Below are 26,587 nucleotides of genomic sequence, written 5' to 3' on the forward strand. Positions count from 1 at the left end.
AGGAAGGAAACGCACTGTGGTCATCACATGCACCCACAATCAGGAGGCAAGAAGATCATGGAGGAAGCTCTTGAGTAATCGCTGGGCTTTCTTGTGGTTCTAGCCCAGGCAGAAACTGCAGGAAGTAGAGTAATCCTCAGTGGGATGGGTCAGGAGAGGACTGGACAAGGCCTTGGCCATGAAGAGGGAAAGGGATGCATGCACACAGCTTAAACAGAGGCTGGGTGACATGAAGAAGCCAGGGAGGTGGGGCTGGGGGCAGCAGATACAATCTGCCAGGTACAGAGGCCTGGGAGGGCAGAGTTGAGATGTCCTATATGCACCCATTTCTTCTGAATGTAGCCCGTGCAACATACCTGAGGCTCTCTTTTGCCGTCCTTTCCTCCCTTTCTCTATCTTTATTGCAAAATATGGAGATAGGACCAAAAGAATAGGATTCACATTTTTCATGAAGGAGATCACTCGTCTCCTGGAAGTGGATGTGCAAACACTGATAGACAACCAATAAGTGTACATGAAATAGGCGAAAAGGGGTCTCAGGAGGGGACAGTCACTTTCTCTACCCCTATAAATTGAAAAATTCCCTTGAAGTTAAAAAATAAACATCCCTATAGATCAAGTTGAAAAGGGATAAGGAACTTAAAGGAGGAGAAACCTTGCAGATATGACAGAAAAGTGCCCATCAGGGCAAGTTAAATCCCTCAAAATGACCAAGGCAGAGATTTCCTTGAAGGGAAACTGAATCCTGGGGGTTCTTGAATTCTGCCCTTAGGGGTCTGGTCTTCATCCTTCAAACAAAGGTGCATACAGAGTGGGCTCTAGGACAGTCACCCCAGTAGAGCCAGATGGGAGACAGAGTTGTGATAGACAGACAGTAGGTGACTTCCATACTCTAGTTGCCAACCTTAAAATCCCAACCCCTGAACAATAAAGATGATTCCAGAAGTCAGGATATGAATTCCCAGGGATGGTGAGCTGTGTTCCCATGGTAGCCTTTTCCCATTGGGCCCCAAGAATGGTTGGGGGAAATCTATCATGGTATCTTATAGCTATATAAATAGGAGCCAGGAATGAGCAAAGATGGCTATTTTATTAGTCAGTGTTTAATCTTGGATTGGAAAAGACTCTGGCTTCTATTTTTTTCCTACCATGCACATACTGTGGTTTGGCACTTTGGCTTCTCCAAAATAAACCACTTTATGAACTTTTATCTGTGGACCCAACCTGCTAACAGAATCGCAGATTACAGATGATGAATGTGGACTTTTTCTTCTAGAAGTCAAGTTCACATTCTTCAAACATAAAATACTGCCACTTTTTAATAAGCTAAAATAAGCATCGAATTTCCTGAAATTTTTTAAAAGTGCATCAGCAATTATATTTGAGTTATAAAGTCAGCTGAAATTCGAGGCCAGATTGAATTCCAAGGCTGATCTACAGAAGCACTTCCAAATCCAAAGGCTGCGGCTGGCCAAGCAGAAAAAGAAGAGTTTTCTGTGAGGACAGCTTGAGTAAGCTGTTGACAAAGACCTTAAGATTGAGTATTGTTCTGAGATTACTTTAAAGAGAAAAATAAAATTCTCAAATCCTGAATCATTTACTAACTTAGGATAAGACTGATACAGTTCCCAGCCCAGAAACAGAAGTTCAAAATTCTGATGTCCAGGGACGTCCACTTCTAAGCACAACTCACTTCTAACAGCAGTAGATCTAGGAAGGAACAAGATGAGTTCCTTTTAACTACAAATTTCAAGGGAGATGAATTCAAAAGGAAAGAAAAAATAACATTCTGGGGCAAGAGAATGGGAATCAATGCATCCATGATTCACTTAGAAAAAGAAAAGCTTCAAGAGTATATTAATAACATTTTCCTTGGTTTGCAATGATAGTTGGCAGGAGAATCGATCTTATAGACTACTTATCTAGCGCTAGAACTACACTTGGGTTGCTTTATCCAGAAGTGACAGATTGGTCTCACCATGAGTTATTACCTAGTTCTTCCTTGATCCACTACAAACACGGTCCAGGAGAGGACTGCGTGTTCCTTGATAAGCTGGTTCTGTCTCACAGTGAGAAAGAAAACCACAGAGCGGGGATGGAAACACATTCAGTGTTGTTGCTACTGTTATCGAAAGGAACCCAAAGTCTTCTTATTAATGGTGTTTTTACCCTCCCTGATCAAAGCAGAATATTAGCTGTTTTGCTTTCAAACTTTATTTGGAATGCTAATCAGCTCTAACCATGGCCCATCAGAACACATACGGACCTGAGCAACAAATGCCTCCAGTTCTCTGCTTTGAAAATATTTACTTATTTATTTTTTATTTTAGTATTCCTGTTTTACTTTGCAGTTGTGGAAATTGAACCCAGAGCCTCTGCATTCAGCCACATCGTTAACCCCATCCCTCCTTTTCCTATATTTTATTTAGGGAGACAAAGTCTCCCTAAGGTGCTGAGTTGACCGGGCTGAACTTGAATTAGCAAGTCCTCCTGACTTGGGTTCTCAGCCTACTAGGATTGCATCCGTGTGTCCCTACCCTGTGTTTGATTTATAGTAGTGTGTTTTAATTGGTAAAAGTGGACTTTATAAAGAAATTACAGGTAGCAACTAGCTTCCTTCTTCACACTGGCCAAGACCAACAGTGTGACCAGCCCAGAAATGCCTTCTCTTGAAGGAAGTCAGACAATTCCAACAAGTTTTGATGTTCTCTTCACATTAGCTCTCGCTATTGTCCCTACCTTATTGAGGTTGCTAAAATCTCAAAGTCGCTTCAGAGATCAAGGCTTGTTGGATGCAGAAGTTTTTTTGTTTTGTTTTGTTTTTGGTTTTGTTTTTGGTTTTGGTTTTGGTTTTTTCACGGCTCTTTTTTTTTTAAATGAAAGTTTCTTTGAACACAAGACTAATCCAGAGAATGTTAAAAAAAAAAAAAAAATTGCCCAGAGCTGCCAGCATTTCCTAAGTGAGCACACCTCTGTACAAACTCTTCTGCTATTTGGCAAAGAGTACTTTGACTCCCAAATGATGAGATTGCTCCTGCTTGAATTAATTTTGGAAGTAACTGGGACAATGTCTGGTAAAAGGCCTGTAAAATAGGTCACCTACTACAAGTGTAAGAAGAGACGTTAGTCAAAGGGTAGCCAGGAGCAAGGACATATCGCAATTCTGAGAGAAAAGGATTTAGTGATTGTTACACAAGGAAACTGTGTCCAAAGACCCTTTCAAAAGGCTGAAGAAAGAGGTCTTTGTTGGTGGGAGTGATTGAATCTGCCTGCGTTACCTTTTTTTACACATCAAGTATCTTGTGACACACCGAGCACACCGTTTAGGGAGGCGACCGTCATGTGACACCGCTTAATAAACACAAAGACATGAGGTTGGTGTTCTGTTCCACTCCTGGCCTACTTGCTACACCACCCATTAAGCATCAAGCGAGCCCTGGTCTGAACTCAGCTAATGCCGGGCACAGGCAAATGAACCGAGTCCTGTCCTAAGGACTCACTTGGAATCAGCATCTATTATTTTTCTTAAACCAATCTGTTATTCCATCCTTACTGTTATGACCTGATTTCGCTGTTTCTCAGAAGACATTTGAGCTCAAGAAATGGACGTGTTTTACCCTCTGTTCTGTCTTTCAGGGAAGAATCATTCTCAAACTATCTTTCACATTGGATCGTATATATATTTGTTTGTCAAAGATTATTTTATTAAAATTGGTAAAGTCTAATTTTTGTAATGGATTTGAAAAATACATTCGGTCGAGGATTTAGCTGAGTGCTATAAGCACCTGCCCGGCAAGGGCAAGGTCCTGAGTTTGATCCCTGATACAAATAAATAGATAAGTAAATAAATAAATACATGTATCTTGAATTGCACGTATTTCTTGAGTTGGGTCTTATCTACATTTCTAGTTTTCAAGCTTATTATGGGTGGTGACCAAAGTAGTGTGCTTATCCTTTTTAAAAGTGCAATTATAGATTTTGTGAACGAAGCCTACAAGTTAATATTTATGCAACTTCTCACCATACGCTCTTCAAATTACTATTTTGCTTCCTATGGCTTCTTCAGATGTCAGCACACTTAGCCTATGATCTTGATCAATTGTTTTTACTCTCATAAGGTAGTATAATTGTTAGGCAGGTGTTATAACCCAGGGGTATGGAGCTATAGGACCTGCCCAAGACCAGGTGGCAAACTGCATTAGAAATACGTGGGTTGTGTTTCCAAAGAGCTGTCCAGTTTCAATAAAACACAAAGCATTTTCTGTCTAAGACATATCACAAACCTAGTCTCAGCAATGAAAAAAGGAAAAAATGAAATATTTTAATTGTATCTCTAATGGTTAAATGATTTGCAGGGAAATAACACTTTGTCATGGAATGTTTTAGCATCAGCCAAGCAAAGCAGCAGTGTGACAGTTCTTAACTGGGAGAGACCGTCCCTCCTATCCAGGGGTAATTTGTCCCTGCATGCAAGCATCTGCACGGGTGACAACTGGGGAGGAGGAAAGTTTTGCTGGTGTGCAGTGGTTAAGGAGCCAGGGAATCTGATCAACATCCTACTATGCAAAGGACTGGCCTCCCACAACCAAAAATTGTCTGGCCAAACGATCAAGAGGGCTGAGTCTGATAAACCCTGTGATGGTGTGCTTCAGTGGTATATTTGCCAAAAAGTGTTTAAAAAGTAAAATCATGTTTAAAACAAAGATACACTACTACAACTGAACTTCAAGGGGTTTGGCAGCAGAATAAGTATTTGTTAACAACTGCACGGTTACCTCATTGAAATCTAGAATACGTCCCTTTAAGATTTTAGAAGCAACCTCTTATGGGCAATAGTTCCCTAAGGAATATTTCCTGTGGGCCTATTATTTAGTGACCATTCCAGAGTGAAAGTGACACTGGAAATGCTTACCCTGTGTCAGAAAATCCTGCTCTGATGATAAACTTCCTAAGAATGTGAGTTGTATATCTTCCCAAGGAGCCTTCATTTGCTAACTCCTTTTTGCCTTGTTTTAATTGCAGACGTCTTGTAAATAATTCTGGGATAAGATACAGCAGAGTGAACACCAGCCACATCTTCATCTTGACACTGACAATGAGAATCTTCTGATTCATCCCTTTGCTGCTCAGACTGAGAACACTTATAAGAATGGGAGATAAAAGAAGGGCTTAGTCCCAAAGCCCTCAAAATGTTTGGATTTCGTTAAGAAAGACAAAAAGGACATCCATTAAAGACTGTTATGGACTATATTCAAACTGCTCATATTTTTCCTCCATTCCAGTAAAGGTTTCTCTCCAAAAAATTTGCTCCCAAGGAAGAATAAAAGAATGAACGATATTTTATTGTTTCTCATAGATGTTGGCAATGCTTCACTCCTACATGTCTGGGGCTGTTTTCATCTTGCCAAGTACTTTGATATTTGTGAATGTGGCTACATGGCTTGGAACAAAAGCAGTGATAACTCATACTAATTATTCAACTTGTGTTTTAATGTTTGACAAGAGAGAAAAGAACTTTTTCTTCCTTGATTCTGGTTGTAAAAATTAAGAAGCCTGAGAGGAAGTGGAAGATCTATGTTCTTAAAAACAAAAAGTCTTCAACTCACAGATTTCTTGGACCTAAACCAGCGAGAGCTTCCTGCTAATAGGGGGTCTCACCTCTGCTGATTTCCAGGCTCTGCAAAGCAGCTCTGATTGGTCTGTCGAGTGAGTCCTACCACACCCAATCCTCTCCACTTTTGGGCATTGACAATTAGGCTGAATTAGAAAGAAAATTATCTTCCCCCCACCCATGTTCTTCTTTTGCACTCAAGATGAAACTCCAACATATTAGACATTCTCATAAGTCAGCATTCCCCTTGCTGTGTTCCAACAGAAACAATCTAAATTGGAGTCAAGGAATGTGACATGAAACATCTGGAAGCTCAAACAGACAAAATGTGATGTGCTAGGATACACATGGAATATAATGAAATGATCTGGACTACAGAATTGAACAATGAGACTGGCGTAAGGCTGGGAATTAAATAGCTAAGGTGCTTATTCTTTATTGGATGTATATGTCCTTCTGAAGTGGATCTGACCTATCAAGTCAGTACATGCTCTTCAGTTTGCACCTTGAAGGTTGACGTGTCTTTTGAAATTGTAAAGAAAGGCTTAGGGAAAAAGCAACCAGTGTGATGAAACCATCTAGATGAACAGCAAAGATCGTAGAAGATGTCAGAACTCTTCAGGAATCACTCTTTCTCTGCAAGTTCAGCTTCTCTGCCAAACTGATCACATTCAGCGGGATATTTATCATTTTCTCACTTTCATACCAGATTTTACAGAGGTCCAGAATGATGATTTTCCCTGTTTTGTGAAGAATTTGGATGTCTAGGTTTGGTCTTGGAAAGACTCAGACATTAGCATGAGACCTGTCTTTCCTCTTGCCTGTGAGGTTAAACCTGTTCTAGGGGCTGGAGAGATGGCTCAGTGGTAAAAGCATTTACCTGGCTTGTGTGAGGTCCTACGTTCAAATTTCAGCAATGCAAAAGCCAAACAAAAAGCACACTTCCCTGTCAGAACATAAACCCCATATTTAAAGTATTTAAATTTATTAAATTTAAAGTATTTCTTCACTCATTTTTTTTCAGAAGCGAAGTTTAACTTGGTGACCTACAGTTGATATTTGGTTTTATTTTGACGTTCCCATGACTTTGTGCCAAAATTCAGAATATAGCACCACAGCACCCTCAAAAGAATTATATGAAACCCAAAGATATAATGAGCAATATAGAATACTCCTCCTTAAATCCTGCCTTTCACAGAAATGCAGACTATATCATACTACAACATAAACCCCTGTCATTAACGCCATCCACTACAGCATTCCGATGGCAATATTAACAAATGTGTTTGCTGGCATTTAGCTTGTATGCTCTCAAACTTAGGTATTTTTAATGGGATAATATCTTTTTTTTTTTTTTTGCTCTAGAATTAGTTTCCCTCCCTTAGTCAGATTTCAAAAACAGTTTTAAATATGAATCTTCGAATTGTATTAAAAAATCTCAATTATATTAACTTCTTCATTTTTACCAACTTCAAAGCCATTCGACATGGCATACAAAGAGGAAAAGTACTTGAAGATGCATGGAGATTCATGATTTCTTTTTATGTGGCTTATTCAGAAATAATGAAATTTAAAAGAAAAAAGAATAATTGTAAAATTGAAGAAAAATATTAATAACCACATCCATGATTAATTTCATGCTTTCCAAATTCAGTTCTAGAGGGAAAGAAATGTCACTGGAATTTGCTAAGTGTCAGGCATCCATTTAATCTCTACAATTAAGTTAATACCTGTGAGGCACAAACAAGGCAGCTCAGAGCTGGTGAGCCAGGAACTAGGTCTTTTTCTGGTGAAAGACAAAACTCTCCAGTTTCACACAGCTGCTTCAAGAGTTGGCTACACATGCCAAGACCAGGCAGCAATCTTGACCACTCTGCATCTTTTTGAAGGACTCCTCAAGCACCTTATGCGTCTCCTGTGGGGACAGACCTGTTCAGAAACAAGGATCCCTGACAATCTTCCCAGTCACCTAAATACTGATTTAGGACGTCCAAGACAAGCCTGAGGGCTCTGCATTCCTGAGGAGTTCAGAGCAGGCCCCCCACCTTCAGCAGCAAGGACTCCGTGAAGATCAATGAGCTGAGGTGATGTGAAAGACACTTAGAATAAGGGTCCCAGAGCACTGACCTCTACCAAAATTAAAGTTGGCGTCTCCAGAAAAATTCCTTCAGTAAATTGTGAAACCATTTGCAAAATGTTGCAGGGACTGGTGTACCCTTCTGTTTGCCTTTTCTTTCCTCAGCATCTGCTTTGGAGGGGTCTCTGCCCGGACATAGGGCCACTGAAGCCCACAGCTGTTTTGTTTGGACAGGCTCGTCTTGAAGTTTGAGCTTGCACACAAAGGGCTTATCACCAACACCAGCCCTTGTGTGACAGCTGTTTTCTTTCCCAGCCCCAAGGCTCTGGTCGAAGGAAGGGGGAAAGGTTTGCTTAGAAATAAGCAGGGGTATCAGCAAGCTGTGGTAGATGCTTGGCTTAAAGACCTAAGGAGCCCCTCATATCCCCAATTTGATCCATGAGCCAGAATATGTATAGAATAGTTGGATGAATCTATTTGTTTTGACCTGAACTCTGGCATAGATGCAGAGACTAAATTATGTGCTATGATAAAACAAGGAATTTCTATCAATTGCAAGGACTGATTTCACATCCTGCTGAAAAGTCTGCTCATGAAGGTATGTGTGGGTGAGGGAACAACATATATCTCCCCAGTGTGAGGTTGGCCGTATGAAATCAGTGTCAGGTATACAAGTGCCACATCTTGGAGACCTGATAAAAATCAGGTCGTTGTCAGTAGTGAGAGGAAGAGGCACCTTCAGCGACTTCCTTTGGGGAAGATGCGTCTTGTGCTGGTGGACTGCGCCCCCTGGTGGATGCAGCGTTGCCATGTTTGCAAATCCATTCGGTAGAGAGCTGCGTGCTCCATAGAGACCTGTGATTTCCGGTATAAAGACAGAGCCTCCAGGAAAAAAGCTGACTTCTAGATACCCAAGATATCCTGAACACCCAGGTCGGCCTCTGGATAATTCTGAGTGTGTTCCCTCTGCCAGTTGCAGGGTCTGGCTTCCCGCATGGTGTCCTGGTAGCATGCTTCCTCCTGTAAGAAGATTGTGTTGACCGTGCATTGATTTGAGAGGCATGGAAAATGTTTAAAGTCTGTATTTTATTTTATTTTCCTTTCAAGATAATTCTGGATATTTTCAAGGAGGACATGACCCACTGAGAAAGAACATTTTGTTGTGAAATCATTTATTCCTCCTACTTCCTGTTCACTTTGGACTCCTCTCTCTGTGGTGGGCATGTACATTGTGGATCAGTTACACTTAGGTTTCTTGTTCCACAAATCTGCTCTCAAGATAAAGATAATTTTTATGGTTTTCTGAGAGAAAATCTTCCTTGTTATACATTCGAGCACGAATGTAAATTATTTGTGTTGTTGTTTTCGCTAGAGATATTTTCTGTGTGACCTGCCATCCACCGAGATGGAGATTTTGCAGGTCAGGGAGAGATGAAAATCTACGGCAACTCTCCCGTTCTTTTGAAAATTCTGTGATGAGTCACACTGCAGCCTCAGTCCAAACAGTTTATACACTAAATAAGAAGGTATTTTAAATATTTATTTAACAAGACATATTTTAAATAACCTACATATGTAAATAGAGCGTTCTTAGCCTGTACATTATTGCCAGGTTGATTCTCATGTTCTGATATATAATTAATTGCCAGTTTATTCCTCTGTAAACCCAAGCGGGGAATAATTCAAAGATGCCAGGTCACTGGTGTCAGCAAAATTGTAATACCCTCTTGTTAGTGAAGTTGGTGAAAGAGAAATTGAGACTGTAAAATCTGCAGTGGTGGGTGCCAAATTTCATCCAAAAGACGTTTTGATCCACAGTTTACTTGCTTTCTCTAGATGACTTAGATGTTCTTTTTTTGTGCTAAGTGAGCTCTGAATACACATTTTATAGGTTTAAAACCAACTCAGAAACCACACACACTGTGACCTGTGCATTTTACAAGACAGTCATCAAAAGTAGATATTATCTTCGCAGTTTTAAGCATAACTATTACATATAGAAAAGCTAATAGTATTTCACAAATACTTTTTAATTCTCGTCATTAAAAATATTACTATTTTAATGCTTAAGTAAAACCCAAGCATTGCTTTTCAATTTTTTTCAGAGGAAAACAGGGATATAGATATATATTCTTTTGGACATAAGTTTTTAAAATGTTTCTGATGAAAATTTCTAAAGGGCAGTAGATTTCAAAGTTTTTATGAGTATAAAAATTCTAAGGAAAAGTAGGAAATGAAAAATATGGCATCTCTCTGTCATAATTTTTTATGATATGAAATAAGTGCACTGGGAATCTGATTCAGTGATACTAAAAGTACGTTTTGTTTAAATATAATGCCCATGATTTACTAATAAAGCAGCTCAAAGTTTTAATTCCCATTTCTGTGAATCAGCTCATCAATTAAATTCTAGCCAGTGAATTATGATATTAATTACCTTGGTTAATGACCAAAATATTTGGAAAATTTAATGTGAAAAATCTTTTGAAATAATTCATGCATATCACCACTATTCACTAATCCATTGATTAACTAACCTTTTCAATGTTATCCAATTGTTTTGCACACTTTTGACAAATTGTGTATTCAATCCGTGATGAACTGTTTTGCTATTCTACATTATGAAGAACAATTACGCTTTTGAGGAATAGGCAAAGGCAACAACAAATGAAAAAATAGTTGGCTTTTATGGTCACCAGAAGCATCCTTAGATACAGAGTCCATCTCTGCATTGATGGTATTACTTCAATGCAATGACCCTATCTTGACTGCGTCAGTTTCAGTATCTGATTTATTTTGCAATAGTTTTACAAGTTGTTAGCACTGAGAGAAACAAGTGAAGGATTAGTCTACCTTATCTCTTACAATGTGATAGAAATTGACAATTATGTCAAAACAAATTTTAATTAAAATAAAGTTCTGCAAGGTTTGTACCTAATGGATTTATTACTCGACATAGAATCAGAGAATTTTGACAGTGTCGCTTGAATCTTATGCAACATTGGACAAACATTCAGAGACTTTAAATCTGCTTCCTTGCCAGTAAAATGAACATGGAAGTATCTATTTATTTCTCTGGTTTACTCAGAGCAAAATGAAAATGATCTTGAATGTTCTTCTTAACTCCTTAAGTACCAGAGGAATAAAACTTTGGTAAACATTATATGCAAGTCTCTAAACTAAACTGTGAATCTCTTTTATATATAGATTGCCTGCTTTTATGTGAACTTGAATGATAACAGCATTTGATATTTAAAGAAAAATTAAGGAGAAATTTACATCTTCATCAGTTCTTTCTCAGGCATTCAAGAATTCCCAAACTCAAGTCTCAAGGTCCCCAATAACTCTTATCAAAATACTCTGAAATTTCAAATAGCTTTTCTCTCTCCTTTCTTTCAAAATGCTAACACATCTCAAGCTTTATCTTTCTTTCTAGGTTACCTTTTTCATTGCTAAGACAAAAAAAAAATGCCCAAAGTTAAGGGAGGAAATGATTATTTCAGGTCACAATTTGAGGAGGTTTCTGTTCACAGTTGGCTGGCTCCAAGGTAGGGTAGCATGCGGAGGAGAAATGGTTCATGGTGGGCAGAAGGCAGCCAGTAGGAAGGAGGCAGTAAGCAGCCCAGCAGCCCTCTTTTGTGTCTCTTAAAGACTACTCAAGCTAGCCCACCTTGGGGCAAGTAGCACTCACATCCAGGGTGGGGCACCCTTAATTGTAGCATCACACCATGAATCAACACCCGCATCACATCTTTATTACAAGCATCATGCCTTAATCCCTGCATCACACGCTCTAGATGCATTCACCTCTGAAAAGGCCCTACCTCTGATCACATGAGGTTTTGCGGGGCATCTAGGCACAAACCATAGCATTTCCTTTCTTTGCTGCACTGCATCACTGTCCAGTTTTGTTTCTGTGCAGTTCTTTTTTGGCATCAATTTCCTGTTTAATGGAGGGAGAATCTATACACAGGCCTTGCTCCACTTCCCTCTTGTGTGGTTTTCTCCTAATACTGTGTCCCTAAGATCGGGAGGATAAAAGATTTTGCATCTGATACAGGAAAGACTATTTATAACCCTTCTAACATATAAACACAATGGTACTTCAGTTCATGAACCTGATTCTTTCCGTGATTCTGGTTGCAAACCAACTTGGATGAGAAACAAATCAAATTTCCCCATAAAGTTAACATTGAATCTAACCACTGGGTTTGATTCAGTTCTTGTGCTGTTAGGTTTGTGATCAGAATCATAGAAAACTTATGTTTGTGAACCAAGGTGCCACTGTATATATTTTACATTAATATATGCATACTTTAGTAATCATTTCTATAAATGTATAAGATATCATTTATTGTCACCATTTTACAATTGATGAAATGTTAGTAAGTAATCTACTGAGTATATACACATCTATGAATTTAGGATAATTAGGAAATATTTAATTATCAGTGGAATGGATACTCTCACCTCCCATTTTGTGGTACTAGAGATCAAATCCAGGGGTGGTTTACTACTCAGCTATATCCCCAGATCCATCTATCTATCTATCTATCTATCTGTCTATTTTCCTTCCTTCCTTCCTTCCTTCCTTCCTTCCTTCCTTCCTTCCTTCCCTCCTTCCTTCCTTCCTTCCTTCCTTCCTTCCTTCCTTCCTTCCCTCCTTCTTTCCTCTTTCTTTCTTTCTTTCTTTCTTTCTTTCTTTCTTTCTTTCTTTCTTCTCTTTCTTGCTTCCTTTCATTCTGAGGCAAGTTCTTGCAGTATTGCCCAGTTGAGACTCAAATGTGCAACTCTCCAGCCTGGAATGATTTCCATTTTATGTGGAATTTTTCTGTTGTCAGAAATTTGGCATCAAACATCAATACTAAAAATCTATTTTTATTTATTTATCTTTAATTGTGCATTGGTTCATTTTACCACTCATTAACAACAGCCTAAAATACTAAAACTATTTGCAAGAATAATTTCTAGACCTCATGAATGTGAAATAAATTTTAAATAGTCCAGAGTGATAACACTTGCAAACAGTAATTATGCAAATGTGGTTGACAGGACAGCCACATATGAAGGTATCATAAAATCCAGAGAGTGGAGCGCTTAACTGTGGAGCCATCAGTGTGTTTGGAGAAAGCAACAAACTCAGATGGTTGTAGGGGCCAGACAACCTCATTTCAGAGTATAAGGAACTTTTTTCCCAACCTCAAATGTGATTAAAAAAAAAAGCAACATGTTCTTTCGCTTCTTCTGTTCACTTATTCATTCTAGAGTTGAGAAAGGTTTTGCAGAACAGTGATAATAACCTTTGCAGTCCAACTTCAGCCTGTAGCTCACCTCTGACCTCTGTTATCATCTCCCATAAAGCCTTCTGAACAGAGAACCACTTATTTCTCCTCATTCTGTGTGACCTGGCTCTTGGTTAGTCCCCTCCCTCCTCTTTTGTCTCCTATAGTCTTTTATGCACTCAGAAATCAGAGGGATGCTGATTTTTTCAGTAGGATCACATATCTTCTGCTCTCCGTAAACCAGGGTTGAAGCAAAAGCCTCTGGTTTGTTTTAGAATATTTTCAAGAATGTTTTGTTTGTATGTTTGTTTTTATGTTAGTGGCTGAACACTATTCTGGATACATTCTGTGTCTCTGAAATCTGGGAGCTCTAAGGTGATTCCAAAGTTGTGGACATCCTCACAGTTTTGCTGGCTTCAGTCCACCCCTTTGTTAACTTTGCCAGAGAACTTTGGTGACGCTGTTCTCACAGGTCACAGCTGCTTCTGTTCTCACTCCTCTCACTCTGTGCACAGTGCGCTTTCCTGGCCACACCCATATTTGCCAGCTGCCCATGCTTGTATTTCCCACTGGAGGATGCCCTAGACGTCACTGTTGCTTATTTCTTCACGCTTATTGTCCATAAAGGTATGTGACACCAAGGAGACATTAAAACATCTAAAAACAAATGAGTGGACCATGGGACTATGAAACAGAGTTTTTGAAAAAAAAAAAAAATAAAGCCCTAACATATTTTTTAAGATGAGAAACATTAAACATTTTAAGCAGTAGACTTCATCAACCAGTTTAATAGTTTTAAAAATCTCATTCTTGCTGAATTTAGGGAGTTCTGTTACTTCAAATTTTAGTTACAGGAATTCCAACTAAAAATACCCGTAAGTGTATTTGTGTCATTCCAATGAGTAAAGTTATAATACATTTCAACACCTCAGTATGGAAAGAAGTGGAAGCTGAGCATCATGTGGGTTTGTTTTGTCTTATTTAGAAACAACCAACTACAAAGAGTGAAAGGTCACTTATATCCAGGCTGTTATAACTCGCTGCTTCTCTCTCGCAAAGCAAAGAATGAAATCTCACCTTTGCCTTTGAAATTCTCTCTCCATCCTAATTAAATAAATACAAGTTACAGTGGGCTTAAAAAATACAATGGTCAAACATTTCTAGAAACCATCATAGATTGCTGCAGTCAATGTGTCCCCTTTCCGTTCTAGTGCCTGAACCCCTATATGTGACCTGGAGTCACTTTATTTATAACCTATCTCATGAACCACCCTGCACATTTATTTTTCCCACCTCAAAGAGTACTGCGTAATGTTGGCTCTAAATTTCTTCTAATTACCATTTATGTTCTATTGTCCTGTAATCTGCTCAAAGCTAAAAATAGAACTAAGGTCTGATCTCAACACAACCCAAGTGATTAATTTTATTATTATTTTTTGTCCAGTGGAACAAACCCACCATAAATAACAAAAGCGGTATATGTGAAAGAAACCCTGAAATAGACCTTTTCCTTTTCTCTTTATACACTTGCTAACCCTATATTAAGTAGAGTCTCCCTCCATTCATTCTTCCAGCCCGATACTACTTTGCTTAAAGAAGTAAATCTAATTAAAGGATCACAGGAAATGGAAGCTGTTTTGCAAGTTGAGGAAGCTGCCTCTGTGTATCCTTCACCACTGATTGGGCTCACAAGATGGAAAATTTCGTAGGCTGCTAGGCAAAGTGCTCTCAATATTGCCAGAACATCTGCTTTTCTATGTGTAAAAACCCTTTCATGCAGTGAACGAAAATTTTTATTCTAATTGAATTTGTAGTTAATTCCAGATAAAGCAGAGATTCCTTTTTGCTGATGCTGCTTAAATCAAGTACCCCAAACCCACTGCTCAGAGCCTTTTTACCCAAAATTAATCAAAAGAAATGGTGGGTGGTTTGTGTCCAGTGTGCCTCTATTTACTTCTATTTTTAAGATAGAAGGGTAATTTCAGAGCTACTTGAAACCCTGTTTGACAGAGCTTAAGAGCCAACCCTCTCAGTTTCCAAAATGCAGTGTTTCTAACCCAGTAGGCAGGGGTGGAATCAGTCTTTAAATGTGGCTTACTAATCCCTTTACCCAGTTTGTCTGCTGTTAGCTGATCATAACAAAGGTATGTACGATCCTGAATAATTTCAAGGCTCTGAAAGAGTTAAATCTACTGTTTGCTGCAAAATTTGCTAAGAACATTAGTAAGTAGAAAACCCACAGAAAGAATGTAGTATAAACTAAACAGACTCCAAATGCTTTTGACATTGCATCTACCTGATAGATTTCTGTCTATGATAATGGCCGTATCAGTGAGGTTTCCCATTGCTGGGAGTAAATACACAACATCGACAATTTAATGCAGGAAAGGTTTAGTTAGGCTCTCGGTTTATGGACATTCTGTTCATGGATAGGCATAACAGAGGAATGCTTTTCAACTTGTGGCACCCAGGAAAGAGGAAGTAAAGATATAAACACCTTCTAAACACATGCCCTAGTGACTTTCCTCTTCCAACCATGCCCCACCTCCTCACAGCACAATAGCTTTGAACTCATCAGTGATTCAATCTGCTAATGAGTACACCAGACTCATGACCCAATCATCTTCTGAAAGCACCAACTCTGTTCAAATGGGACTCTTAGGGAATGTTCTAGATATAACTCAGAACAGTGAACTTGTGGAAATTGCTGTCTGCATGAGTTCCTACATTGATGCTGTAAAGTAAGAGAATTCCATTAAGTTGCAATGTATTTCTTTTTAAGTCAACCCTCACAAGTGAATGAACTCTTCTCTCCTGTCCCTGACACTAAATTTTCTTAAGAGACTATAAAATACAGTTAGCATTGGAACACCAGGACTCTAAGTCACAATAGGAAATAAATTTACAACTTACCAGGTAGTAAGGATCTCTTTCTCTTTCTCTCTGTCTCCTTTCAGGATCACTTATTCTAGGAACTGCTCAATTTTCTCGAGGCCATGGACCACAGAAAAGAGCCAAAGATGTCAATCAGAAGCCATGAGTGAAAGATCTTTATCTTGGCATTTTCAAAGTTACAAGCACTGAATACCTCCTTCTAATAACTTACCATTTCTAATTATATTTCACTATTAGAGATCTGTCATGGTTTTTCTAGATGAGTTAGTTGTCTGTTTCCCAAACCCCTTAATATCTGAAGTATCTCATTATCATTGAACTTTTATATGACTTTAATTTATTAATTTATTTTTATTTTAAAGAGAATAAAACAAAACAAACAAAATAAAGCAAAGCAGAGTGAAACAAAGCAAATAACACAGGATTTCAGAAAAAGACAGCAGGAAATCAACAGTGGCTGCCACCATGTCTCTTGTTTTCTTCAAAACAGCTGTCCATACCTTCATATATATTGAAATCAAAGAATTGAAAACAGACTAAAACCAATCAAAACCAAGAATAGAAACATTATTGAGATTCAAAACAAAATGACAGGAGGTCATCAATGGCTACCATGATGTCTTGTTTTCTTCAGTGTAGTTGTTCATATTATCACACATAATAATACCAATTATTTACACATTATGGTGTAATTTTAGGCATGCATAAACCTATAACTGTACATCTATCCTTTCTGTACTAGAGGGAAAAAACAACAAATAAATACTATATCATTGTACTTTTAAAAATTTATCATGGCTTGTCTGTCTGTCTCTCCAGATGTCTGGTGCTTATCATGCTATTCAAAGTCAAAATGACTGATTTCTTATTCCTAAAACTCAGTAGATGATCCATGAATGATTTAAAGTTAATGAATTTAAACAGTTTTGTAAGATTCCATAGGAAAAATGCATTTCTACTATTTGGCCAAAGTTATAATGAAAAATGTTACCTATGTTCAGTCAAATTAAATAAAGTAAAAAAATAGAGAACTAAGGGTAAGGATAAATTGCTTCCACTTTTTCACTAATATAAGAAGTCCTGTCATGGCTGTCCATGGACCTAAAATTTTGAGTGTATCCATTTATACTTATAATGGTCATTTCATAGAAATAAGTAACTATGCCAAAGGAGGTAAAAAGCTCACTTTATTCATTAACATTGCCCATTGTAGTTTAATATATTGATAACTGATAGATAAGAATTATATCTTTAATTTTATACACATATACACAGACATACTTGCACATGCTAGGGAGTCTTACTGATTATAATTCTTCTTTTCATCCATAGCTGCAAACTCTGTAGTATAATTTTATAGCAAACTTTTATAAAATCTGGAGTAGCTTTCCCTACCCTTAACTGAGGTTGGTTAGTGGTGTGGCTTAGTTTGGGTAATTCAAGTTAGACAAGTGATACCACATCGATTTGAAATAAGATTGTGTGAGTTGTCAGTCCTTGTAGATGTCACCCACACAATCACCATCTAGAAGGAGTCATCTCATTTGCATTTATCTTTTGATGATGAATCAGAGTTACAAAGAAGTTAAAAATTATACCCAGGGGCCTGGTGTAAATGATTGAATTGGGATTCAAACCCAAGTTTTTTGAATACCTAAAAGTTACATATTAAGAATAATTATATGTTCTCTTATTAGGAAAACAAAGATCTGCATTCATTCTGCTCATTATTGCATTATATTACTTTTTTGAGACACATATATTGATAATTACTTATACTTACTGACAAACTTGATCAAAATACCAAACAATCTAAAATATTGTCATCACATTCAAGCAGGACAATCCTATGTGAGTAAGTTGGTTGGGGAATGCCTGCCTCAAGTCTTTGTTTTTTTGTTTGTTTTTTGAGTTGCTCAACCACTAGGTTCTTCTTCTTTTTACTTTGTTTTAATTGTCATTCCTAGTAAATGCATTGGGTTAATACCTTTGTTTGGAATTACGACAGATTCGAAAGCTATAAAACCTGACTTGCATAAGCAGGCTTTTGTCACACAGGAACTTGAGTACAATTTGATTGTTCTGTGACTGCCATCTTGAGACGAGGGAGGAGAGAACAGAGACTTGAAAACAGAACTTCAAAAATGATGAGGTGTGAAAATAGAGCTTGTGGTCACCAAAAAGAGCTGAGAGTGAGCTGGAAAACAGAATGCGGCTTGATGCTGAGAAGGCAGCAGAAAAGGGCAAAAACCTGCAAAAACCGAGTTACTGCACTCAGACTTCATTTCCGAGGAGTCTGTACTGACAAGGAAATGGGCTGGTTTTATTTTTTTAAGTTTATCTATTTATTTATTTGTTTATTTTTTATCGGTACTAGGGATTGAACTCATGACTGTCTGCTTGCAAGGCAGGTGCTTATGCCGCTGAGCTAAATCCCCAGCCCCGTTTTTTTTAAGTTTAGAGTGGAGTGGGTTTCATTGTGAGCTTTGTGCAAATAATAACTCCTCTGAGTCTCTATTCCTCTCGATGTGTTAATAATAATACATATATTAAGGGCTTGTAAAAAATTCTAATGAGATGATGCGTTTGACAATACTCTTGGGCTAATATTTTAAACACCACTCACTAACACTTTTCCATCTTATTTTAGCACGTATTTGTAATACGTAATATTTGCATTCATTGTGGGGAGTTGTTACACGGACATTTTTTTCGACCCCTTTCTCGTCCTGTCTCCCCCATCTATCTCTTGACACCCTCTTCTTTTTTGAATATGTACTTTGATAAAATCTCTATGAAATGTAACAAGAGAGGGTGAATAAAAGAAATTATATGTACATGTATACATAAATATAGCATATATAATATAGAGTACAAAATATTATAAAGAGTGTAGAAGGAAATTATGTTATATAATATATATTATATATTACATCACACATAATATATATTATATATGTAAGTAAGTATAAGCTCTTAAGCTCTTTTTAAATTATGTTCCATGAGTTCACTGTCTAAATTCTATTTGACACTGTTGAGGACAGCAAACTCTGCTACATTCACATCTTCATGGCTTATTGCACATGAGCCAGATGAGCAGCATTCAGTGGGCTTCTCCCTCTACCTGGAGGAAGCCTGCCCACGCACCTGCAGCCCTGCTGTATAATGGAAACATCCCTCTCTTCCCTTTGATGTGCTGAATTCCTCAGAGCCTGGGGTGATACAGGGAACTGTCTGAAGAAAATCCCTCCTTGAATGGAGAGCAAACTTTAAAATATTCACGGACTCCTTAGTTAAAGTTGGGGCAGTTACAGCAATACCCAAAACCAGATGATTCGGAGACATAAAGAACCAAATAAGAATTTACAAACATTTTTTTCACGAGGCAGATGTGTGATCACTGTGGTTTCTAAATGAGCCATCAGTAGGGCCAGTGAGTGGGAGCAGATCTATAATCCAGGCTGCCCCCCCTTATATTTAACAGGAAATGCAGGTGAGTTAAAAGTCCGGGTAGTCCCTCCTTAATCTTTATGGATATCTATTCCTTTAAGGAACTTGGCTTTTGTTATTTTTGATTTAAGGAAGAAACAACAGTTACTGCTTTTCTTTAAAGCTAATTAAAGGGAAGGAAGCCTGAGGAGAGGCTGAGTGACACCCAATATTCCCTAATACTCTGCTGTTGCTTTAGGTGATTGGTATGCTTAATTAAGGAGTGCCCTAAGTCTATCATCGACCAGGGCCTGACCCGAGGGCGGGAGGGAGCAAGCTGTAACCCGACCCAGCCCAGGTGTGTGGCCGCTGGTCACAAGCTGGGCAAACATGTGGCCTGGGTGAGCCTTTCCCAAGCCTCCCACGCCTTCAGCTATTTTAGGTCATTCTCAAATGTCCACATTGTCCCCACTTGGGGGATGTCAGTAAGCTTTCTTGTAAGAGTTTCAAGCTGAAAAAGAAAGTACACAAAGTTGAGAGCCTTGCTCTAGGCCATTAGAGTACGAGAAGCAAAGAATAGAACCCATTTTGTCTAGTTTCTGGTTACTGATTTAGTGTCACAGCTGTAAACTCACTCACAGACACCAGTTCTAAAAATATTTAAAGTGTTACTCTAGAATTTGGCATGCTCCTCCCTTTCTTCCTTCCTCCCTTCCTCTCTCCTTTTCTTCCTCCCTTCCTTCCTTCCTTCCTTCCTTCCTTCCTTCCTTCCTTCCTTCCTTCCCCTCTCTTCCCCTCCTCTTCTCTCCTCTCCCTTAGCAGGAGAATAAAATGTCTGCCTTACTGACCATCCTATGGTCAATTATCCACAAATGACAAACTATAATACTTGTAGAACAGCATCTATGACAAATAAATGATCTTACCTAACATTCACAAAGTGTACTATTTTTGAATCAACAAGTTGTGATATTAGATTACTTCACTCTTGTATCATTTACAGACTCCCTGAGTATGTGTAAAATTGAGTCAAGTTATTTAAACTTGCAGACCTTTAATTCATTTGGAAAGAGAATAAAATGAATACTCAACACAGCTGTCAGCAATAGATGAACTCAGTGGCAAAGCAAGTGACCTCCTTCAGCACCTCTGGAGAGCATCTGCTCAGGGCATGCCACTCCTTTGTCTTTTCCTACTCAGGCATGAGAACACTTGACCTTCACTGCGACCTTCAGGGTAGAATTCAGTCTCATCCCTTTAGGTGTCTTCCACCAGCCGACTCTATAATTGGTATCATCTTGTACAACAAGGTCTAGATAGATGTCAGTCACCCAAGTGGGGGACCAGGACCTCCTGAATAATCTCTTCCAAAAATGCTCTTGTTCTTTCCATGTATGCTTGCTGAGTGACTTAATTCTCTACTGGATTAACATTACCTAAGTGGCTATGCGTGTAACATTGTGGGTTAATCACAGTTTTGTCTCACATTGTACCCACCTCATGACATTATGCCCTCCTCGTAATTTTGCTCTACAAAATTTTCTTTGGGAAATGCGTTCTTTGGCAGCCTACTTGGGGCCTCCTCCTGTCTCTCTCTCAGGAGCTGTCTCTCTCACAATAAAATTTCCTAGTCTTAACTTCTGTTCTTCCTTAAAATTGATTCTTTGATTTCTGGGAACATAAACTCGGTATGCTGGACATAAAGAAGATTGAGAGTTCCATTTATTTCCCCTTTGTCATTTGGAGATCCTGTGTCAATTTCATGGTTTTTCTTCATTTTTTCCCACTATACTCCTTTCTCCTTGTAAAGGCACAGGTTAACTTGTACGTAAAAACTCTCCAGCCTCTTTTTTTTTTTTTGTCTTTTTCCTTTTTATCGGTACCGAGGATTGACTCACAACTGCCTGCTTGCAAGGCAGGCGCTTTTGCTGCTGAGCTAAATCTCCAGCCCCCAGGCTCTTAATAAATATACAGAAAACTTGGTCTGTTTTAAAACTTGCTCAGTTTTATCAGCAAATATATGAATTATTTAAATTTATGCTCTCTGAGGATATTAGCAAATCAATATATACTAGTAAAATGAAACTTATTGGAAGGAAATGTATCATCATAGCAACTAAGTTTGTGAAAACATAAGCTAAATGAAGCTGGTCAGATTCAGTAAAGCTGCACCAAAATACATACTAATTAAGATTACAGAAATTCTGTACAAGAACAGAATAAGCTGTTAAAGGAAAGACACAGAGCAAACATGAGGAAAGCCCATCAGAAACATGGCAGACATCTCAAGACAAAATAGCAAGTCAAAAAGATCTTGGGATGAAGGATTTCAAGTGCTAAAAGAAGACAACTCCCATCCCAGAATGATGTACCCTGCAAAACTACCTTTTAAAATTAAGACATATGGTACTCCCATGACAAAGAACAGCTAAAGAAATTCATGAACACAAAATCAACCAGACAGAGATAAAAATAACCATAACTCCAAAAACAATATCAGAAAGAAACTACCAGGCAGGGCAAGCAGTCAAGCAGAGAGAGAAAGCAGGGAATCAAGAGCAGGAAAATATGACAAACACAACCAATACATATTAGTTTAACCATCACTGTAAAAGGCCTCAACTCACCAATCAAAACCAATCAGAAAATACAGACTGGCAAGATGGATCAAGAAACAAGATCCAACAATATTCTGTATACAAGAAACACATTTAACTCAAAGAGAAATAGTGAAAGCTAAAGGATGAAAAACAATCATCCAGGCAAAAGGAACTCAGATAAAACAGGAGTAGCTATTCTATTTGCAGACAATGTGAGATCCAAATCAAGAGTGATTAAAAGAGATAAAGAAGACCTTACATGCTTGTTAGTGGAAAACTTCAAGAGGAAGAAATAACATCATAAATATCTATGCACCAAATATGAGAGCAATTGTTGATAAACATGGAAAATGAAATCAGTAACAACAATTGTTACTTATTATAGGAAATCTTAATACTCCATTCTCACAAAAAAGATATATCAACTAGACAAAAAATCAGCAAAGAAATATCAGAAATTAATCAAACCTGTAAACAAGTGGACTTAGTAGGTGTTTTCAGAGTATTCAATCCAAAATCATTATGTTCTCTAAATAGACCATACACTACCCCACAGAATGTGCTTAAGTAAATGCAAAGGAATTGAAATTATCCTATGCATATTATGAGACCTTATTGAAATGAAGCTGTAAATTAATGGCAAAAGAAACTGCAAAAACTCCATAAACACATAGAGATTAAATAACACCTTCATAAACAACCACGAAATTAAGCAATGTATACAACTAAACAAGATTGCAGATACAACATACCAGAATTTATGGGACAAAATGAAAGTAATCCTAAGAGGGAAATTTATAGTGCTGAATTCTCACATGAGGAAAACTGAACAAGTACAAATAAAAAACTTAATGCTGCACTTCAAATTTCTACAAAAAGAGGAGCAAGTCAAGCCCAAAGACCACACAAGGGAGAAAATTATAATGATCACAGCGGAAATTAATACAATGGAGACTTTAAAAAACATAAAGACTTATTGAGCAGATTTGGTAAATTTAAGAAGCAAATAAAATTGATAGATCATAACCAACATTATAAAAAAAAGAGAGAAAAGTCTCAGTTCATGCGATGAGGAGTGGAAAGGGTTAAATCACTACAGATCTGGTGGAAATTCAGAAAATCATAAACACTTACCTCAAAACTCTTCACTCTCACAAAATGAAAAACACAGAAAAAAATGGACCGATTCCAAGATACAAAGCTGAATCAAGAAGGTACAAAAATTTGGAATAACCTAATATTAACAAAAAAGATTGAAAATGTAATTAAACACTTGTCAACCAAAATGTCCAGGTCCTTGATTCACTGCTGAATTCCACAAGAAATTTAGAGAGGATTTAATATCAATACTCCTCAAACTCTTTAATGACATTGAGAGGGAAACAATATTCCCTAACTCATTCCTGGAAGCAAGAGAACCACAAGCCAGTCTCCCTAATGAACATAGATGCAAAACTCCTCAGTAAGACACTGACAAATGGAAACCAGAAAATCATCAAGAAGATTATACACCATGTAGAATGTAGGGTTCATCTCAGGAATGCAGAGATGGTTTAACGTATGCAAATCAATAAATGTAACACAACCATGTCAATAGAGCCAAAGTCAAAAATCACATGATCATCTCAACAGATGCAGAAAAAGCTTTGACAAAGTTCAATACTCATTCATGATTTTAAAAAAACAGCCCGACAGAAAATTGCTATATAATTGCTATAAAAAATCTATTTGCAATGAACCAAATTTGTTTTCTATTAGATTTTCCAATTGGTCTTTGCCTTAATTTGATAAAAGCCATTTATAACAACCCAACAACCAACTTCATACTACATGGAGAAAAACTGAATGATTTGACTTTAAAGTCAGGAATAATACATAGGTGTCCACTATCACCACTCCTATTCAGTGTAGTTCTGGAAACCCTAGCCAGATCAACTAGGAAAGAGAAAGGAATAAGAATGGGAAAGGAAGAAGTTAAATTATCATTATTTGCAACATGATTCTTTGCATAGAAAACCCAAAAAACTTCATCAAAAGACTTTCAGTTTTAATAACCAAATTTAGTAGTGTAACTGAATACAAACTAAATGCTCAAAAATCCATAGCATTCTTGTACACAGATAACAAATCCACTGAGACAGAAGTTAAGGAAACCACACCCTTCACAATAGCGTCCAGAAAAATGAAGCACTTAGGAATCAATCTAAAAAAGCAAGTAAAATATCTATAAAAGAAAATTACAGTACTCAAACAATAATTGAAGAGGATATCAGAAAATGAAAGATATCCTTTCCTTATGGATAGAATGAAATAACATAATGAAAATGGACACACTCTCAAAATTATCATACAGATTTAATGCAGTCTCAATCAAAATACCAATAGCATACCTCATAGACTAGAGGAAACATTCCTGAAATTCATTTGGAAACCGAAAAGATCTAGAATAGCAAAAGCATTTCTGGGCAACAAAGACAAGGCAGGAGGCATCACAATCCCTGACTTGAAATTATACTTGAAATTATACTGACTTGAAATTATACCGACTTGAAATTATACTGTGATAAAAACATCATGATACTGGCAAAAAATAAGTTTGTAAAACAGATTCAAGGATGAATGGAACAGATTAGCAGGTTCAGAAACAACTCCAGACACACTCAGGTACATTCACTTTGACAAATATGTTCATGGGAAGAAGGATAGCCTCTTTAATAAATGATACTTGGAAAATGGCTTTCTGCATGCTGACGACTAAAACTAGACACATATCCATCACCATGCACTACACTAAAGTCAAAGTGAACCAATGCTCTAAATACTAAGACAGAAATTCTAAACCTACTGGAAGAGAAAGTAGGCAGATATCTCAAAGACATAGGTATAGGCAGAGACTTCATGAACAAAACAAACTACACAGGAAATTATTCATAGAATTAACAATGAAATCTTATAAAAATTTGCACATGAGAATAAATTACCAACCGAGTGAAAACACAACCTACAGAAAAAATCTTAGCTAATTGTCCCCCAGACAAAAAAACTTCTATCTTGAACATATAAAGAATTAAAAAAAAAGTCAGACCCTCCCCAAACTCAAGGACCCAATCCAAAAATGGTCATCTGAGATAAATACATATTTCTCAGATGAAGAATCATGAATGGCAAATAAATTATAGAAAATGTTTAACATCACTGATTATCTGAGAAATGAAAATTAAAATAACACTGAAATTGTAACTCACTTCTGAAAGAATGGCTACCATGAATAAATCAACCAATAACAAGTTCTGGAGGCAGTGTGGGGAAAAAAGAAATTCTTTTTCACTGTTGGCACGAGTGTAGACTGATACAACCACTGTGCAAATCAGTGTGGAGATTCCTAAAAAAAAAAAACAAACAAACAAACAAAAAAAAAAACAGGATTAGAGGTCCCATTCAATCCACCTATTCCCATTCTGCATATTTTCCCAGAAGAATTATTGGACCATAGAAATGTGTGTGCACCCATGTTAAGAGCAGCACAGTTTCTAATAGCTAAATATTAGAAAGAGAGCAAATACTCATCAACAGAGGAATGAAGACAAAAGATTTGGTATTATTATACAATCAAATACTACTCAGATATAAAGAAGGTTAAACTTGATACTTTTATAGGAAAATGGATAAAGCTTGAGACCATATTTGTAAGTGAAATAAATCAGACACACATGTGTAAACATCACATTGTTTCACTACTGTAAGAATTTGAAAGAGTACATAAGATAAAAAATGCACAGAAGATATTGTAAATGGGAAGAAACTATTCAAAAGGAAAGAGAAACTGGGGTTGGGGAAAGGAGAAAAGAAGGAAGAGAAAATGTAAAAGCAAATATAGAGATAGTTGAGATAGTTATATTATTAATTGATATTAGTTCACTGAAATACACGGTTTGCATTCATATTGTTTAATCGATTTTTCATTCCTGTATCTTGTAGCCTGAGCAACTCTATGAAGATAGCAATATGCAACATATTAATTATTGTTTCTCTCCTACTACCTTGTTTTAAAATTTTATATCATTTTATTTATTGGTTTTTCCCTTTAAAAGTAATTTAAAGACAAAGTTGATCATGTTTTATAAAAACTACACTTTCCCAAACCACTAGTCCACGGTATTTGTTTTTTTTGTTGTTGTTGTTGTTTTTTCTTTTTGTACCATATGGTATTGAGAGAGGTGTAACCCTGGAGAAGCGGGACCCAGCAATGGCCCCTAGGCCTTGGGCTGGGTGGTTGGCCCTGAGTGGAACTGAAGAAGCCTTATCTCCTCCTCCCGCTTTCTTCTGCTCCCCAGCCATGATGTGCTGTCTTGTTAATGGGACCAAACAATCATGCATTGGAATTTCCAAAGCTGTGATCAAAACTAAGACTTTCTCTTTATAAACTGATTATCTGGGGTAATTTCCATAGGTCACAAGTCATAGGAACAGGCTAATCAGCTCACTTCTTGTTTATAATTTATTAATGGAAACAATGGAAACTGCACTTAAGTATAAAATTTCCTGTTTCTGTGGGGCCATCTTTTTCCATGGCTTTTTGTGTAGTGCAATCTTTTATTACCCCCTTCTCTGGAAATAAGTTTCTAAAATTACCTTGCTTCCATTTCAATTCTTCAGATACAGATAGGTTTTGAATCTATAGATTATTGTCAAT

At 37.4% G+C, this 26,587-nt stretch overlaps 1 long non-coding RNA gene across 2 annotated transcripts in view; it reads left to right on the forward strand.

Moving 5' to 3' along the window:
• The window catches only part of LOC134476367 (uncharacterized), a 68,775-nt gene extending 49,584 nt beyond the window's left edge, over positions 1-19,191 (forward strand). Inside the window, exons 2-3 of one of the 2 annotated variants that reach the window (XR_010047946.1) lie at positions 5,023-9,214; positions 15,928-19,191. This is a non-coding gene — a long non-coding RNA (uncharacterized LOC134476367). Of the gene's footprint in view, positions 1-5,022 lie in introns of both variants that reach the window. The other variant, XR_010047945.1, reaches the window with a different exon arrangement.
• Positions 19,192-26,587: the final 7,396 nt, after the last annotated feature.

This window comes from Cavia porcellus, unplaced genomic scaffold (genome assembly GCF_034190915.1).
Source record: "Cavia porcellus strain 051 isolate PalLab524CR breed Dunkin Hartley unplaced genomic scaffold, mCavPor4.1 scaffold_6, whole genome shotgun sequence".
In the NCBI taxonomy this organism is placed as follows: domain Eukaryota; kingdom Metazoa; phylum Chordata; class Mammalia; order Rodentia; family Caviidae; genus Cavia; species Cavia porcellus.